At 42.7% G+C, this 14,028-nt stretch overlaps 1 protein-coding gene across 10 annotated transcripts in view; it reads left to right on the top strand.

Annotated features, from left to right (window-relative positions):
* WRN (WRN RecQ like helicase) overlaps positions 1-14,028 on the top strand; it is a 101,431-nt gene that overhangs the window by 3,751 nt on the left and 83,652 nt on the right. For 4 of the 10 annotated variants that reach the window (XR_006353558.1, XM_043970700.1, XM_043970699.1 and 1 more), the window contains exon 1: positions 2,845-3,259. The exons of 4 other annotated variants lie outside the window; for them this stretch is intronic. The gene's annotated coding sequence lies outside the window, so the exon portion shown is untranslated. Of the gene's footprint in view, positions 1-2,844; positions 3,260-14,028 lie in introns of those variants that run through there. 2 more of the 10 variants (XM_043970695.1, XM_043970696.1) reach the window with 2 other exon arrangements.

Below are 14,028 nucleotides of genomic sequence, written 5' to 3'. Positions count from 1 at the left end.
TAGCTGTGTGACCCTGGGCAAGTCACTTAACCCTCATTGCCCCCCCCCCCCCAAAAAAAAAGGTCCTTGAGGGCAGGGATTGGATTGTTTTACCAAAAAAACAACAAAACACAAAAGACCAGGTCTTCTCTTACTTATCCAAACAGTCTCCATAGTGATTCTGTCTCCCAGGCTTTATATTTCTCTCCTAATAAATGTTTTAATTTTACAAGATTCGCGATGAGCCTCCAGTTCTTAGGGGAGCTAGCACCCCCACCCAATCCAGGTCGTAAGTCCTTCCAACACTCTGAGGTGGTTTTTGAATTTTTGGGAGGGATACAGGGAGTTCCCACCTCACTCAGTAATCTTGGCACCTGTAGCAATTTGCAAAAGGAATTCTCCTTAGCCTTAGTGTGGAGAGGATCCTCAGCCAGGATACAGACAGCATCGATTTCCTTGGGTCCAGCTCTCCTGCGGCTGTCTTGGTCAGCCCATCAGAACCAGAGGATGGAGCTGGCATTCGCTGCATCTGCACTTTGTTCCTCACAAAACTGTACAAGAGGCACAAAGTGTCCATCTCCTGAGCCAAATGAGTTGAGAACAGTTTGAGTGTCTTATCTTTTAAGGGAATAGTGGCCCAGACTGGCGCTCCTACTAAATGGGATGAACATTTAACCAAAGGAGCTTTAATAATAATACTGATGGCTAACATCGATATAGCGATTTAAGGTTTACAAAGAGCTTTACAAATATCCTATCTTCACAAAAAACCCAGGGAGGGTAAGTGTTACTATTATCACCGTGTTGGGTGTGTGTTATCGGGAGGAATCTGAGGCCGGCAGGTCGGGACTTGCTATGGGTCATACAGCTGTATTGGTGCCATTGGAACTGGGGTCTTCCTAGCTCCATGACCTTAGCCTAGAAAGGATATTCAGTAGTGGTGCAGCCTTAATGCTGCTGGATGTTGCTCCAGCCTCCTCATTTGTGATGAAGGTGCACCTGGCTGAGAACTCCACCTCCTGCTCCTTGTGCTCGGCCCATCATGCACAGGGAGCCAGGATGCTACTAAGTGCTTTGAGCCTTACATCTTCTCAGCCACCTGCATCTTGGAGACCAGTTAGTGTCCCCTCCTTGGCAGGGACCTTGGTAGATGTTGCTTCTACCGTGATTCTGACAGAAAAAATGTGGCCTGTTTTTGTATTGGATTTATATAGCTTCCTCTTACCTACCCAGTAAACCTTCTCTTGCAACAAAAATGGAAGAAAACGAAAAATAATAAAACCGATATGTTGCATGACAACAAATGTTATATTCCAGATTCTTCAATATATGGGTTGAGTATCATTTTATGCATTTAAGAGTTATTTTAAATGGAATTTCCTTTTGTACTTAATTTATTGTTGCTAAATATAACTGCTGATGAATTTAATGGTACCCTTTTTTTGCATAATTTGTTTGTTTGTTGTTTTTTTTTTTTTGGTGGGTCAATGAGGGTTAAGTGACTTGCCCAGGGTCACATAGCTAGTAAATGTCTAGTGTCTGAGGCTGGATTTGAACTCATCCTCCTGAATCCAGGGCCGAGCTTTATCCGCTGTGTCAACTAGCTGCCCCCTATACCCTTTTTTGTTAATGACTTCTTTGCTGATGCTTGAGGGTGTGGGGGGGGTTTGTTTGTTTGTTGGGGTTTTTTTGGACTATTTAGGGTTTATTGGATTTACTCTGTTGTATTGTCTCATCTGAAGAGGTAAAGATTCCTTGAATAAACAAGGTTTAAAGGAGTGAGGAGCAGGGTAGAGGATGTGGCAGAAGTTGTTGACTAGTCAAGGTCCCGTTACTGGGGCTCAAGGCTGATCTGATGCAATAATAACCTTTTACTGAGTTTGAGGGTGAGGACGGGAGGACGAGGGAGGGAGACTTTATCAGAACAGGCTCCTCACCAGGATACCGTGGCACGGCCTGTTTTGTGTTCCTTGTATTGACAGCCTAATGGGATAATGAGATAGGGTGTGAACAAAATGCAGGGATCCTCAAAATGGGGGTGCTCTGGATCCCCAAAGTCATAGGAAAGGAACGGCTGGGAAGTGAGACTCTTCAGACAGCTGACAAATAGGGAGGGGCTTCTTTCTTAGCTCTCACTGCCTTCCTCTCTGAGACTGCTTTCTCTTAGGGTTCTTTGGATTTTTGTTTTTATTATGAAATCATCTTGTCACCACTAGATAGGATCCCTTCGTTCTCCTTGGCCTGTATTTCTCCTGTTTCCCTTTCTTGTCATTGCTATCACTAGCATTTCTACAACTGTCAAAATTTGGTGGGGAGAGGGGGATGGCTCCCTTCTAGTGCTTCCCCATTATAAATAGGGGTAGTAGCCTTTGGTTTTAAAGATAGATGTTTTATCGTATTAAAATGAGTCTATGATTTTAGGTATAAATGAGTGTGCTTTTTTAAAGGCATTTTTTGAAAGCTGTTATAATCATGCCGTTTAAGATGTTTTAGACTGGTCATAATTTTTTGGATATATTGTCCAAGTCCTTTTAAAATTTCAAATGTTGGCATTAATGTTAATTGATAGCATTAGTTATTTATTTACTCTCTTCCCCCCTTCCTCCCCCATTTAGGTTTTAGAACCATATTTGCCTCTTCAAAGGAGTCTGGTAGGGTGTTTTTGTCAGTTTTTGACAGTTGGTGAAGCAATGGTTTCAAGTAATCTTTAGCCTGCATCCACACGTCCAGTCCAGCCCGTTCTCTTTCCCTTTTTCCTTTCTTGGCTTATGTCTGTGTTCATTTGCAGGATCTGTCCCTATTGATTTCCTGATAAGTCGGGGGGGTGGGGGTGGGGTGGGTTCGTGATCCAGTGGCATGCTGGGATGTTGTTCACTAGGCATTGCTTTGCGTTTCATTTTTCATTTGGGATTATTGTGCTTGTCTCCTTTTGGAGTTGCCATGAAGAAGGCTGAAGAAGTCCTGGGGCTTGGAAGACGTCATCAGCTCTAGGGCATCCTTCTTTGGGCCATCTGGACATTCTTCATGGTGACAAACATCTTCTTTTAGTATCTCTTTGTTTTCCAGCTTCATGCAGCACCTGACAGTTGATTGTTGGACACTGACATGGGCTTGGAAGAAATCAGAAGTTTCTCCTGTGAGAAGCAAAGCCAGATAACAGCACAGACATATCAAGGAATCAAAGAACATCCATAAGAAGTACGGGGAGATAAAATTCTATAACAGGAAGGTCACTTAGGAATGGCTACTACCTGGAGCTAGGAGACAGATAACTCCAAAGGTCAGGACCATCATTTCAAAAAAAACCTCCCTCAACTCTAATGAATATGACGAGCATTCAGGCTCCCCCCCCACCCCCCCCAAAGAACTCTGAAGTTTTCAAGTGGACACCCCATCTATCCCCTATAAAAGCTTTTGGGGGCAGCTAGGTGGCTCAGTGGATAGAGCACTGGCCCTGGATTCAGGAGGACCTGAGTTCAAATCCAGCCTCAGACACTTAACACTTACTAGCTGTGTGACCCTGGGCAAGTCACTTAACCCCAATTGCCTCACAAAAATCAAACAAACAAAAAAAGCTTTTGCATTCTGGGAGGTGAGAGAATGCTTCCAAGCCCTCCTCCCTGAGGGGTGAAGTCTTTACTAGTATCAAATAAAAGCCTACTTTGATTCTAATTGGACCCTGTGTGAGAGTGTAATTCTTTTTTTTTTGTTTTGTTTTTTAGTGAGGCAATTGGGGTTAAGTGACTTGCCCAGGGTCACACAGCTAGTAAGTGTTAAGTGTCTGAGGCCGGATTTGAACTCAGGTCCTCCTGAATCCAGGGCTGGTGCTCTATCCACTGCGCCATCTAGCTGCCCCCCGAGAGTGTAATTCTTTATTGAGGAATAATACCTAAGGACCATCACAAGCCCACCCTGTGACAGACACTGTGATCTCTGTGGTTGTATTGAGGAATGTTGTGTGCTCTATTTTTGCTTAAAAAAAAAAACAGAACCAAAACAACTTATTTGTCAATTCTGAACATAAACTTCTTTTTTTTTTTTAAGTGAGGCAATTGGGGTTAAGTGACTTGCCCAGGGTCACACAGCTAGTAAGTGTTAAGTGTCTGAGGCCAGATTTGAACTCAGGTCCTCCTGACTCCAGGGCCGGTGCTCGATCCACTGCGCCACCTAGCTGCCCCCATAAACTTCTAAAAAGAAAAAAAAAGAGACCATTTTCATACATGTAATAGGACACAAAAAGGTAATTGTAATATAAAATGACTCCATTATCGCCTCATTTTTAGTAGGAGCTTCCAGGTAGTGTGTGAACTTGAATGACATTCTTTGGCAGGTGAAATCCTTTCAGGGAGAGAGAGGGGTGTGTATGTGTATGTGGTGTGCGTGTGCATGCATGTGCATGCACGCACACACACATATAATATGAAAGCTCTGGACTTTGGCTTTCACATTCCTGGGTCATTTTTTTTTTTTTGAGACTTTTTAGGAGGTGATTGGTGGATCCTTTTTTCCTTCACGTTGTTCTCTGGTTCTAATTTGGGCAGTTTCTGTCTTATGATTTATTTTATTTTTAACATATAAGGTATTTTATTTTTTCCGTTACATGTAAAGATAGTTCTCAATTTTTGTTTATACAAGCTTTACAATTTCAGATTTTTCTTCCTCCCTCCCCTCCCTCCCCCCTCCCCTAGACAGCAGGTAATCTGATATAGGTTATGTCTATATATCTATATATCTATATAGATATAGATATCTATACACACATATATATACACATAATAACATTAATCCTATTTCTGCATTAATCCTGTTGTAAGAGAAAAAATCAGAGCAGTAATGCAAAACCTCAAAATAGAAAAAAAAAACAACAGCACCCAAAACAAAAGAAATAGCATCAATCAGCATCTATACTCCACAGTTCTTTTTTTCTTCTTGGATTTGGAGATCCTCTTCTATCACGAGTTCCCTGGAACTCTTCTGTGCCATTGCATTGGTGAGAAGAATATAGTCCATCACAGTAGGTCAACACTCAATGTTGATGATACTGTGTACAATGTTCTTCTGGTTCTGCTTATCTCACTCATCATCAGCTCACATAAGACCCTCCAGGTTTCTCTGAACTCCTCCTGCTCATCATTTCTTACAGCACAATAGTATTCCATTGTATTCATATACCACAACTTGTCCAGCCATTCCCCAATTGATGGGCACCCCCTCAACTTCCAATTCCTTGCTACCACGTAAAGAGCAGCTATAAATATTTTTGTACATGTGGGTCCCTTTCCCCTTTCCATGATTTCTTTAGGAAAAAGACCTAAAAGTGGAATTGCTGGGTCAAAGGGTATGCACAGCTTTATAGCCCTTTGGGCATAATTCCAAATTGCTCTCCAGAATGATTGGATCAGCTCACAGCTCCACCAACAATGAATTAGCGGTCCAATTTTCCCACAGCTTCTCCAACATTTATTATCTTCCTTTTTTGTCATTTTAGCCAATCTGATAGGTGTCAGGTGGTACCTTAGAGTTGTTTTAATTTGCATCTCTCTAATCATTAGAGATTTAGAGCATTTTTTCATATGGGAATAGATAGCTTTGGTTTCTTCATCAGAAAACTGCCTGTTCATATCCTTTGACCATTTCTCAATTGGGGAATGACTTGGGTTCTTATAAATTTGATTTAGTTCCCTATATATTTTAGAGATGAGGCCTTTTTTTATGATTTCTTTTAAAAGGCATGGTTTCTTGGAGATTCCATTGATTCTTTTTTAAAAAATCATGATTCCATAGATTCTTAAATTATTTTCATGGTGTGCTTTTCAGGTCAATTTTTGATATCAAGTATCTACATTTTCTTCTAGTTAGTCAACCTTTTCATTTTGTTATACTATTTATTGAGGTTTCACAGAGTCATTTGATTTCTGTTTGGTCTATTCTAGTTTTTAGGGAGTCTAATCTTGGGCAAAATTTACCACTTACCTTTTAGAAAAATACCTATTTTTAAAATGAATAGTAATCTATTTTATCTTTTCACCCATCTCCCTCCCCTACTCCCACCCCTTGGAGAAAAAGGAAAAGTATAATATATTCCTCATAACCAAAAATGGTTAAATAAAGCAAGTTAGTTTCCTTATTGGCCATGTCCAAAAATTACCCAATTCCATATCCTGAGTTCATTAACCCTTATTCCATTTGGAATAACAATGAAATGTATAAAATACTTGGGAGTTGTCTACCTACCAAGATACCCCAAACTATGGAAGTACAGTAACAAACCACTGTAGAAATAGACCTAAAGATTTGGAGAAATACTAATTGCTCATGGGTAAGATGAGTCAGTATATCTTTTTTTTAAAATTTGTAATAGGGGCGGCTAGATGGCGCAGTAGATAGAGCACCGGCCCTGGAGTCAGGAGTACCTGAGTTCAAATCCGGCTTCAGACACTTAACACTTAATAGCAGTGTGACCCTGGGCAAATCACTTAAACCCAATTGCCTCACTAAAAAAAAAAAATTTGTAATAAAGTATTTTATTTTTTTCCTGTTACATGTAAAGATAGTTCTCAACTTTTGTTTATACAAGTTTTCCAATTTCAGATTTTTCTCCCTCCCCCCTCCCCTAGACATCAGGTAATCTGATATAGGTTTTATATATATATATATATATATATATATATAATATACACACACACATACACACATAGTAACATTAAACATATTTCTGCATTAGTCATGTTATAAGAGAAAAATCAGAGCAATGACAAAAAACCTCAAAATAGAAAAACAACAGCACCAAAGACAAAAGAAATAATATGGCTCATTCAGTATCTATACTCCATAGTTTTTTTTTTCTCCTGGATTTGGCGCTCTTCTTCTATAATGAGTTCCCTGGAACTCTTCTGTATCATTGCACTGGTGAGAAGAATATAGTCCATCAGTAGATCAACACACAATGTTGATGATACTGTGTACAATGTTCTTCTGGTTCTGGTCATCTCACTCATCATCAGCTCACACAAGACCCTCCAGGTTTCTCTACACTCCTCCTGCTCATCGTTTCTTACAGCACAGTAGTATTCCATTACATTCATATACCACAACTTGTCCAGCCATTCCCCAATTGATGGGCATCCCCATAACTTCCAATTCCTTGCCACCACATAAAGAGCAGCTATAAATATTTTTGTACATGTAGGTCCCTCTCCCCTTTCCATGATCTCTTTGGGGAAAAGACCCAAAAGTGGTATTGCTGGGTCAAAGGGTATGCACAGCTTTATAGCCCTTTGGGCATAATTCCAAATTGCTCTCCAGAATGGTTGGATCAGTTCACAGCTCCACCAACAATGAATTAGTGTTCCAATTTTCCCACAGCTTCTCCAACATTTATTTTCCTTTTTTGTCATTTTAGCCAATCTGATAGGTGTCAGGTGGTACCTCAGAGTTGTTTTAATTCGCATCTCTCTAATCATTAGAGGTTTAGAGCATTTTTTCATATGGGAATAGATAGCTTTGATTTCTTCATCAGAAAACTGCCTGTTCATATCCTTTGACCATTTCTCAATTGGGGAATGACTTGGATTCTTATAAATTTGATTTAGTTCCCTATATATTTTAGAGATGAGGCCTTTATCAGAAGTACTGGCCACAAAAATTGTTTCCCAGCTTTCTGCCTCCTTTCTAATTTTGGATGCATTGCTTCTGTTTGTACAAAATTTTTTTTTAATTTAATGTAATCAAAATCATCCATTTGGCATTTTATAATATTCTCTATCTCTTGTTTGGTCATAAACGGTTTTCCTTTCCAAAGATCAAAGATGACTCTCTTACCTAAATTTATTTGCTAACTCATTGCCCAACCAATAAAATTATCAAATGGTTATTTTAAAGAACTAGAAAAAAATAAACAAGGTCAGGAAACTCAAGGGAAATAATGAACAACATTGGAGAAACTTGGGGCCCTAGCGGTACCTGATTCCCCAGTCTTTCCTTCTTGATTTTATTTTCAGTCTCTTGCTTCATTTCTGGGAGTCCTTGTGGAGAACTCATTTTTATCCTTAGAGTCTCTGTTCCCAGTGGTTAGAGAGTTCCTGTTTCTACCCTGGATATTTGGGTATCTAGATTTAGACTATATTTATATATATTTATATTAGGATTTCTTTATTCTTATTAGCCTTAAGAATACTTGGCATTTATATAGTACATTGCCACATTTTATCCTCATAGCAGCCCTGTGAAAGGTAGTGGGTGCTATTATTATCAGCATTTTAGAGATGAGGAAACTTGAGGCTGAGAAAAGTTAAGTAACTGGTCCAGCAACATACAGTTATTTAGTGAGGCAGAATTTGGACTTGGGTCTTTGTGAAGCCACATCCAGCCCTGCATTCAGCTGCATTCAACTGTCTAACTCTGCTGAGATTTGTAGATCTGTTGCCCTCATTGACCGTGCCATTTGCTGCCTGTGTGGCAGGGAAGCTGTGTTGGCTGGTTTAGGCACCTTCTGGGATCTTTGGTCTAGGAACATCAGGGAAGAGTCTTTTTCCACTTTCTACCTATTTTAACATAGGTTCTGCATTTGGCCGTGAGTGTGGTTTCCTTCCTCTTGTCGTCTTCTCCCTGTGGCCTCCCTCACCAAGGCTCTGTCTGGGGCCCTCTTGTCTCCTCTGGTATCACTTTCATGGTGACCTCATCAGCTCTCATGGATCCAACATGGTTGACTTGCCGATTCATACATCCCATCCTGACCTCTCTTCCCTACCCACTGGGCATTTCAAACTGGATTTTCGGTAGGAATCTCAAAGTCAGCATGTCCCAGATGGAACTCATCGTCTCCGGCCCTCTCCAATAACCCACTCATCTTCTGCCTTTGCCTCGTTCTGTCAGGGGCACCTCTGTCCTTCCAGTTAGCCAGGTTGTCCATTGTGGAGTTATCATCCCAAGATTTGGATAGCCCATCACTCACCAGGCCTTGACTCTAGCTGCGCCACATCTCTGACATGACATTCGCTCCCTTCTCTCCAATCATCTGGAAACCAGTTGAGTTCAGACCCTCATCGCCATTTGACTGGGTGATTGCAGTCACTGCCTCCTGCTGGTGGCATCTCTCTCAGGTTCCTTTGCTCTTCACTCTTCATATTGAAGCTGTCCCAAGTGGGGAATCTGCCCTCTTCCAGTTGGATTTTATGCCCTTTCCTGATCCTCTGAAGTAGGGCCTGGAACTAAGTGCATCTGTTTCTAATCCAGGCCATATTTACTCCGCACGCTTTTTATAGCCGTTTACATTTTATAAGGTGAAATTAGACAATTGAGAGGAATCCCAGAAATTCCCATTGTAAGGCCATATCATAACAGAGTGGATAATTGAGGGAATGACTCTTTGAACATTACTTTGTTTTGTTTTTTGGGTTTTTTTGCAGGGCAGTGAGGGTTAAGTGACTTGCCCAGGGTCACACAGCTAGTAAGTGTCAGGTGTCTAAGGCCGGATTTGAACTCAGGTACTCCTGAATCCAGGGCTGGTGCTTAAACCACTGCGTCATCTAGCTGCCCCTGAACATTACTTTGGACATTCACTGTACAGTTAAGCATTTGTATGGAATGTGTGGAAACCTGGCCCGGTTTACTTCAGCCCTTCTTCAGTGGAATAAATGGCCATCAGAGCACCTTGTAAACATGCACTTTGGTTCAGTCATCCTATTGTCTGTGTGTGAGGGCTTTCGTTTCTTGAATCCTGTTCAGCACTTGGTGGCCTTGATGCTGCTCAGTCTTTTGCTCATCAGGCAGGCCCATCTCTGTGGCAGAAATGGGGCTTCATGGCCTTGGCCCGGTAGTTTTCAGGGATCGGAATTTATAAGCTGTCACGAGCCCAGGCTACCTTCTGAGAGGCTTCCTTTTTCACTTAGAGCCTTCAGTTCTAAATTTAAAACTGGTTGAGAAGAAGGTTGTCCCTCCATGTTACCTGAACTTTGGTGACTGCAGCGTTAGTGCCCAGATGGTGCAGATATGGTAGTACTGGCTGCTTCTGGGGGAATCGAAACGCTGCCTTATGCTCATGATGATCTCCCTTGTCCCGAGGAGGAACGTGGAGCAGCCAAATGATGTGTCCCTACAGCTGGGATCCCAGCAAGAATTAGCATCACCCAGACTTAGGTGCAGGTGGGGCTTCCAGACACCAGCCCCTCAGGGCTCTGTCCCCTGGATTCTGGCTGAGCTAATTTCTGGATTGTGATTGGACTTGGCTTTACTAACGTAACTTTTTTTTTTTTTTTTAGTGAGGCAATTGGGGTTAAGTGACTTGCCCAGGGTCACACAGCTAGTAAGTGTTAAGTGTCTGAGACCAGATTTGAACTCAGGTACTCCTGACTCCAGGGCTGGTGCTTTATCCACTGTGCCACCTAGCTGCTCCCATTTTTAATCTGTCTTTAAGAAAAACCTTTTTGTCCTTTAGAAAGCTTAACACTAGACCACCTTGAAGGACCAAGCTGCATCAACAGGTGCAGGCTTCCCCTTTCACTGTGCCCCTCTTTTTATTGTCTATAAGGTAAATAAAATAGAGACGGGATGAACCTTTTTATTTCAGAGTAAAATTATAGTGAAATGTTTGCATTGATATATCTGGTTCATCAAGTGTTAATACTTTGATGTTATTTCATCTTTCAAGAAGCTGTAGTTTTGGTGGTGGGAACACTCACTCTTCTTAGCTATAGAGAGCACACTCTCCTCATTTCCTTACTTGGGTCTGGTTTTCCTGCTGGTGACTTTGCTTGTGGCGATGCCCTTCTGTGACCCTGAGTGGTTATGGTCATCTGCTCTCCTGGGTTTGAGCTTTTCTCTCCAGGCAAAGGGGAGCTTGAAGGAGGGGCCAGTTCCACTTCCATTGTGTGAACACTCGTGGACATGAGGGGTTAGAATTGATTTCTTCTAGTCTTCCCTTATGGACAGACATGAGGGACAGGATATGAGTTAGAAAGGTTTGGAACAAATGGGAAAACTGGCCTGAAGCCCCTCCATAGCTTGATGACATCCCGGGACAGGGGAGACAACACTAGTTGCGTCTCTTACGGATCGGTGTTTGACCTTTGCTGTTTAAGGCTGTTAGCAATAATGTGAATAAGGCATAAATGGCCTTCTGGTGAGATCGGCAACCTGGCAGAGTCTGAAGGGCTGATCAGTGTAGTTGGCGGTAAGATTTCAGGGCGCAATAGGTAAGATGAAATGTTATTTATTTAAGCATGTTTATTGATGCATTTTTTTTTTAATGTATAAGGTATTTTATTTTTTCCGTTACATGTAAAGATAGTTCTCAACTTTTGTTTATACATGCTTTACAATTTCAGATTTTTCTCCCTCCCTCCCCTCCCTCCCCCCTCCCCTAGACAGCAGGTAATCTGATATAGGTTATGTCTATATATCTCTATACACATACATATATATATACACACACACACATATATATATATACACATAATAACATTAATCCTATTTCTGCATTAATCCTGTTATAAGAGAAAAAATCAGAGCAGTGATGCAAAACCTCAAAATAGAAAAAAAAAAAACAACAGCACCCAAAACAAAAGAAATATGGTTCAATCAGCATCTATACTCCACAGTTCTTTCTTTCTTTTTCTTTCTTGGATTTGGAGATCCTCTTCCATCACGAGTTCCCTGGAACTCTTCTGTACCATTGCATTGGTGAGAAGAATATAGTCCATCACAGTAGGTCAACACTCAATGTTGATGATACTGTGTACAATGTTCTTCTGGTTCTGCTCATCTCACTCATCATCAGCTCACGTAAGACCCTCCAGGTTTCTCTGAACTCCTCCTGCTCATCCTTTCTTACAGCACAATAGTATTCCATTGTATTCATATACCACAACTTGTCCAGCCATTCCCCAATTGATGGGCACCCCCTCAACTTCCAATTCCTTGCCACCACATAAAGAGCAGCTATAAATATTTTTGTACATGTGGGTCCCTTTCCCCCTTCCATGATTTCTTTGGGCAAAAGACCTAAAAGTGGAATTGCTGGGTCAAAGGGTAGATGCATTTTGTTTCGATGACAAATACCCCTGCAACAAAGAATAAAAATGAAAACAAAAAGTGGTCCAGTCAAGCCAGTCAGCACCTGGCAGCTTTCCTGATGGTCCGCACCCAGTGTACTGTCTCTGCCGAGGAGGAGGGGGCAGTGGGGGAGGGACGTGTGGGCCTAATGGGTGATTCCATGGATTTCCATTTTCTTTTCTTTTTCTTTCCATTTCTGTTGTAGTAGTTATGATGATTAGGGTTCTTCTGACCCTGCTCACCGCACTTGGAGGCAGGTCACAGAGCTCTTATGCTTTTCTGTGGTCCTCGCCTGTGTTACCCATTCCCGTTGGGCAGTAATATGCCATTACATTCATATACCACAGCTCACCCAGCCATGGGGGTCTCTCCTGTTTCCAGTCTTTTGTTGCCACAGAGGGGCTGATGTAAGTCTTTTGGGAGTAAATGGGACCTTTCTGCCTGGGACTTCCTCGTGGAACATGCCTAATAGAGGGATTGCAGGGTTAAAGGGTGTAGATGTTTTTGAACTTGTCTTGGCATTATTCCAAATGGCTCTCCGGAGTGCTTAAAAAGTCACGGGTCCACTAATAGTGTGCTGATAGGCTTGTCATTTCATACCTCTTGTAATATTGGCTATTCCCTTTAATAAGAATCATTTGAAAAGGCTTGTGCCTGGGTATAAAACAGCTAGGAAGCTCAGTAGATAGTGCACTGGACCTGGAGTCGGGAAGATTCAAATGTGACCTCAGACACTCACTGACTGTGTGACCCTGGGCAAGTCACTTAACCCTGTTTGCCTTAATCCACTGGAGAAAGAAATGGCAAACCGCTCCGGTCCCTTTGATAAGTAAACCCTATGGACAGACAGTAGGGTTGTGAAGAATCAGACATGACTGAACAGCAGCAATATTTGGGGTTCAGAAGCCAACTTCAGAAGACCTGAGGAAGGAACCCTAGGTGGACAGGACCTCAGTACAGATGAGGGGATCCTGATGGATGCTAGTCTCCGTACGCATCACCAGTATGATCCTCATTAGATACCTGGCTACGTGAAGAGCATCCGAATTACTGATGTTCTGAGCAGGGGGAGGTGCCAGACCTGTTCAGAGCACACCCAGAGGGCTGTGTGCAAAGAAGGCTATTGCTAACTCCTGGAGGAGGGGTGGCCACAGGAAGTTGGGCTGTGGAGCTTGGTCAGGGGCTAAATCCCGGGAAGAGAGAATTCACTTTGCTTTCAAGTCTCTCAGCCAGCCCAGGGCACTGGCTCCATGTAAGGGAGGCTTCCTAGCCATGGAGCTGTCCGGGTGTGGAAGGTGCTGCTCAGGGTCTCCTCATTGGAAGGCTGCAAGGCTGGCTGGTTCGAATTCCTAGAGTCTCAGAGCTGCTAGAGTATCTCCTGAATGCATCCATGTAACCTCTCTTTTGTGTGCAATGTGATTTTACTCTGGCCTGTCTCATTGGAGACACGGAAGCTTTGTTTATACCAGTGAAGCAGGAAATTGAAACCCTGCCTTGCATATTCTGGACCTCCTGAATCACTTGAATTCCAGGCCGAGTGCCTGCAAGCTTATAGATGGCAGGATCCAAGCAGTGAGCCAGCCAGCCAGCCAGCCTTCATTAAATGCCTACTAATGCTCCAGGCCCTTGGGAGGTGTGGGGACTCTGAGGCAAAAAGTGACGTTATTGCTGCCCACAGAGAGCTAACTTGTCATGTGGAGAGGCATGGATACCTCCAGGCATGTGCAGAATGAACACAAGGCAGCTCTGGGAGGGCTGGAGCAGGGAGTGGAGCTGAGGGGTGACAAGCCAGCAGGGATGAGGGAGAGCGTGTCTGGCAGGGGTTATAGCCAGTGCAGAGGCACGCGGGAGGCAGGGGGGAGCAGAGGCCATCTTATCTTGGTTGGCCTGAACAGCTGGAAGGGCAGCGAGGGAGGGTGGAGCCAGCTTCACAGGGTCCTCTGAAGCCCAGGCGCTGCTCCCGGTGCCAAGGCCAGACCCAAATTATCTTCCTCCATC

The sequence above is a fragment of the Dromiciops gliroides genome, chromosome 6 (assembly GCF_019393635.1).
Source record: "Dromiciops gliroides isolate mDroGli1 chromosome 6, mDroGli1.pri, whole genome shotgun sequence".
Lineage (NCBI taxonomy): Eukaryota > Metazoa > Chordata > Mammalia > Microbiotheria > Microbiotheriidae > Dromiciops > Dromiciops gliroides.
This window is presented reverse-complemented; position numbering and strand designations above follow the sequence as displayed.